Source organism: Eucyclogobius newberryi, unplaced genomic scaffold (genome assembly GCF_026437365.1).
Source record: "Eucyclogobius newberryi isolate DKJ021-1_F unplaced genomic scaffold, fEucNew1.0.hap1 SCAF_83, whole genome shotgun sequence".
Classification (NCBI taxonomy): domain Eukaryota; kingdom Metazoa; phylum Chordata; class Actinopteri; order Gobiiformes; family Gobiidae; genus Eucyclogobius; species Eucyclogobius newberryi.
The window spans coordinates 167598-172866 of record NW_027316525.1 but is presented as its reverse complement, the minus strand read 5'-3'; the positions used below and the strand labels follow the sequence as shown (position 1 = coordinate 172866).

The 5269-nt window shown below is 45.7% G+C and overlaps 2 non-coding genes across 2 annotated transcripts; both read right to left on the bottom strand.

Moving 5' to 3' along the window:
* Nucleotides 1–1550: 1550 nt before the first annotated feature.
* trnas-uga (transfer RNA serine (anticodon UGA)) lies at nt 1551–1632 on the bottom strand. The gene has a single exon. It is a non-coding gene; the product is annotated as a tRNA-Ser (tRNA).
* Nucleotides 1633–2613: 981 nt separating this feature from the next.
* On the bottom strand, nt 2614–2685 carry trnaa-agc (transfer RNA alanine (anticodon AGC)). Its single transcript has one exon. It is a non-coding gene; the product is annotated as a tRNA-Ala (tRNA).
* Nucleotides 2686–5269: the final 2584 nt, after the last annotated feature.

Genomic DNA, 5269 nt, shown 5'->3' with positions numbered 1-5269 from the left:
CCTCACGTTACCCATGACTACGGCGGGAACCGACTTCCTGTTTGTCCCTCTCTTCTCTCTGAGTTTACGTCCAGCCTGTCTGCTTCGTTGCGTTTTCCTTAGGATGTCCGCCGGGATAACGTGACGATCTCCGGGTAAGACGACTGTTCTCCGCAGTTTCATTAGTTCCTCCTTTGTGTAAACGCGGTACGGCGCCGGCCGGGGGGCGGGGCCGGAGCCGGGGGACTCAGAGCCAAGACACATCGCCACGACACGACGAAAACACTCAATCCAGCCGAATAAAGTCAAAACAAGTTATTTTAAAGCGATTCCAGTGCGTGTCCCGATCGTTCATGAAGTTCCTCTTTCATATAAACGTGTATATAAGCGTGTACCGACAACACGCCGTACTTTGGCGGCGGCCGGAGGGCGCGGGGGGGCTAGCTCGGATGAAAAACGCTCAAATCCAGCCGAAAAAAGTCAAAAACAGTTGAATTAAAAACGATTCCAGCGCGTGTCCCTATCGTACAGTAAAATAGAAAAAATGTACTAACTATATTTACAAAATATAGGAGATGAAGCACAATAAGTGTGAGAAAAAAGAGAGAGCGTTTACACCGGGCTGCTAGCTGCACCAGCGCCTTATGACGTATAAAGAAGGCCTCATTGATGCTTGAGAGTTAAGGAACAGTTCTGTATGTAATAGATATAAGCCCATTCCACGTGCAACAAGTCTAGTGATTAGTATTTTCCTTGTGGCTCAGCCTATTAGACCATGGACCTGAAATCCACAATCCCGGATTTTGGAGGCTAGTATCCTGTGCATATTGCTTATGGGGTTATGTACCCATAATAGACTCAAATTGCTTCAAAATGTCTAATCATGGGTCTTTTTTGACCTACATCTTCTTTCACTACTCAGCTATCCTTTTCCCCAAAAAAGAAATAACAATGTAGGATGGATAAAAGAAATGTGCTGCTAGATTCAAAGCAAATGTGGAACTGGGAGCTTGCGCTGAAGATCGGCTTCCATCATCCAACACATTACTGACTAGCTTGGTTAATTTGGATTGACAATGGCAATAATGCAAGTAAAAACATTCTAGCAGAGGATGGTATCGATCCATCGACCTCTGGGTTATGGGCCCAGCACGCTTCCGCTGCGCCACTCTGCTGAATGGTTATGATCATGGGACTCAAACCCACAGTCCCTGGTTCAAGAGGCCAGTGCGTAATGCCCATGGGGCTGTATACGTCTAATAGACTCAAATTGCTTCAAAATATGAAATCTAATTTTAAAGGAATGTGGAACTGGGATCTTGCTACGAAAGACTGTGCTCTAACACTGAGCTACATAACCATCTCTTGTCTGTCATGATTATTGTCCAAGCGAGACCTGGAGTCAACACTTTTCACTTTGTGCCATCAACATATTGAATGGAGATGCAGGGGATTGAAACAAGGATTTCATACATGCCCTCGTTCTGAAGTGAGGCTCCGAAATTAAACATCAGCAAACATGCTGGTTTATAGAATAGAACGAAACCTCAAAATCTGTGCTGCTAAACACACGTTGCTGACAGGACTCGAACCTGCGCGGGGAAACCCCAATGGATTTCAAGTCCATCGCCTTAACCTCTCGGCCACAACAACAATACACATTTGAACTGTGTTTAAGAAAGCGGAAATTATCCACATTATTTTCTGAAACTAGCGCAATTACATTACCAGATTTAACTCTCCATGAATTCATGGAGACAGCATGTTTTACTAAACATTCTAAGCTCAGGTTTGGCGAGACATACCCATACTGGAAGTTGGGAATGTTGCCCAGGCTGCCTCGGCGAGAACTAGAAATTCTAATCCCTAGACCATATGAGAAATATAAAGATCAAGTGTAACAGATTGAATTGTAACATAAGCCTCATTGATGTTTGAGAGGTTAAAGAACAGTGCATAGTTGGGTCACCAGCTTTTAAGCAAGCATTTTTAATATCTAAATGTGCTTGGTTCTGCATGTCATGGAGAGAAGCACATAGCTCGGGATTTGTATCTTTCTTTTGGTTCAGCCAAATAGAGCCAGGTCTTGGTTTTTAATACAGTTTTTTTTAATGGGGTAGGAAGCACTATCAAGCAGCTCTGAGTTTGTGTTGTCCCGCTCCAGAAAATCTGGCTGAGTGCTCTAAGGAGCTAGATTTAAGTTCCAGTCCCTGTGAAGGGATGCTTTCAAGTACAACCGCTGCTACGTTGCATGGAACAGCTAAAGGTTGATTACTGCATATTGCACGCTGCATCCTAAATGGATGGGATTTTTCAATGTCTCTCTTAACAACCCACAGCGTGTCTTATTCATACTGTGGATTCAAGTCTTCCAAAAGGCTGACCACAATGTTCCCATGCCAGGAGTTGAACCCAGGCCACCTGAATGGGCCACTTTGTCTCACCTTCCTGCAGGTAGTGTGGATGGATGAAATAATATTGTTTGAATTTTATAAGTGCTACAAGGTTCAAAGGTAATGCGGGTCTGGGAGCTTGCACTGAATCACCACATGTGCTGATTTGAAATATTTAAGTGAAGGTCTCTAAAATTCACTGCAGTGTAATCTGGCCATTAGCAAAGACTACAGTGTCACCTGGAGATGCTGGGGATTGAACCCAAGACCTCATACATGCTAAGCATGCGCTCTTCCACTGAGCTACATCCCCTTTCCTTATCAATGCCTTAAAATGATAGACGGATAGATGGACAAAAACAGAACAGATAGAATAGAATCAACAGAAACAGTGACCAGATAGGCAATTCAATTCTTCATTTTTTTTTTGTTTATTCCAATTTGACTGGTTGTGACACAAAGGTTTGTCCCATTGTTACTTTACTTACATGTGCGTCACTTTTTGTGTGTTACAGTAACTTTTTTGGCCTGATCACCCAGTCCACAAGTGTTCCTGTACCTATATATTTACAAATCAAGCACTGTTAAGCATGTGGCATCCTTTGCTGGTCAGGGGGAAGAGAAAGGTATGTTTCCAGCAGGGTTCTAAGAAATATGAAGCAATGCCAATGGATTTTTTGCCCATCAGCTTGACCACCTGGCCACCACAATACTGCATCTTTGGAAAATTACAGTGAAAGCTTGAGACCAATAAAAAAATCAAGATATGCTTGTCCAGTCAAGAATTGCTGGAAAACATGACTGATCCCAAATGAAGCAAAGTATGCGCTCTACCGCTGACCCACTTTGTCTAGAAATGCTCCAAAAAGAAACACCAACCAACCTGCTAGTCTATAGATGCATAGAAAAGCTAAAGGTTAATTACAAACTTCCGCATGCTGCGCCCTAATTGATGCCATGTTTCTATGCCTCTCTTCACCTCCGTCCAGCTTGAATGTAATTGTAACCACAGTGAGTCTTGTACATAATGTAAGCCGGGAGTTGAACCCGGGCCACCTGGATGAGAGCCAGGAATCCAAAACCGCTAGACCATATGGGAAGGATTTGAGAAGGTAAGAGCTAATTTAATGGTAAATAAGATAAGATAAGATAAGATAAGATAAGATAATAAGATAAATACATAAATACCATTGCATGTGATCACAACAGTAATTGCACATGAATATGTGTCATGACGGCACATAGATTGCACATGAATTTCACAGTAATTGCACATGAATTGCACATGGATTCCAACAGCAATTGCACATATGACGGAATTGCACATCAGTATTAGGTTAGGTCAGTATTGCGAGTGTTCAGGACTAACAGTGTTTGTTATAAAGTCTGACAGAAGCAGGAAGGAAAGACCTACGAAACCTTTCCCTCACACAGCGAGGGTGGATTAGTCTCTCACTGAAGCTGCTCTCCAGAGCGGACATAGTGTCCTGCAGGGGATGACACTCATGGTCCAGCATAGATGTGAATCTAGCCAGGACCCTCATGTCCCCCACCTCCTGCACCGAGTCCAGAGCACAGCCCAGGACGGAGCTGGACTTCTTGATGACTTTGTCCAGCCTCTTCCTCTCCCTCTCTGTGATGCTGCTGCTCCAGCAGGCCACACCGTACAGGAGGGCTGATGCCACCACAGAGTCGTAGAAGGTCTTCAGGAGTGGCCCTGTCACTCCAAAAGACCTGAGTCTCCTCAGGAGGTAGAGCCGACTCTGTCTCTTCCTGTACAGTGCGTCTGTGTTATGAGTCCAGTCCAGTTTGTGGTTCAGATCAACACCCAGGTACTTGTATGAGTCCATTCTCTCAATGTCCCGTCCCTGGATGTTTACTGTTTTTTTTTTTTGTTTTTTTTTTATCTTTTATTATCAAAAACATCAAAACAAGTATTTACATATATTTACATGAATGTACAGACAGACATGACACACAAGGGCAGGGGAATGGGATACACAAGGGCAGGGGGAGACGAGACAAAAAATTACAGAAAATCAAACACACAATCATTCTCCAAACATTCTTCAGTGATGGGGGGTGATGCCGTGGTTGGGGTTGATGCCGTGGTTGGGGGGGTTATGCCGGGGTCAGAAGATGATGTCCAGGTTTCCAGAGGGTGTGAGGTGGATCAGGGTGTTGTGGGGGACGAGGTGGGTGATGAACCGGTGCTCTGCTGCCATGTGGAGGTGTCGGAGGTGTGCGGCCAAGAGTCCTTTGAAGATGGGCCAGGGTTCTGCTGTTTTATTGTCACGGAGATGGATGTTCCTGTTGAGATATAATGTGTACCGGCTATGGAGAGGGTTAGTCGGGCGAGATGGGTGTTGGCTACAGAGCGACTCTGTCCGGGACCAAAGAGGAAGAGCCAGGGCTCCTGGTCGTCCCCTCCTAGGGCCGCCGGCAGTGGGAGCCTCCAGGACAGCCTCCGAGCGAGGAGGTCCTGCAGTCGGGACCAGAACGGGCGGACGGCCGGGCAGGTGTACAGCATGTGCTCCAGGGTCTCGGGGGGTCCGTGGCACACGGGGCAGTCCGCAGCGTAGCTGTCGGGAAGAAATGCGTGCAGTGCTGCGGATGTAAAGACGATCCTGTGTCTAAATCTGAAGTCAAAATGACCTACGTTATGTGGGGTGTACCAATTATAGATGTTGGCCCAGATGGTTGCAATGGTGCGTGCGGGGAATGTTAATGACCATTTGTGTTCCGAGGCGGGACGCCTGAGCACTCCCGGCAACAACAACTGATACAGGATGCGGGTGGGTAGGTCTGTGAAAATCCTAAACCTCCCCGTGCTAACAAATACATTAAAATTCAACTTACCTGTCGTGCTCCCCATTTGGCCCAAAGTGCTTCCCCAA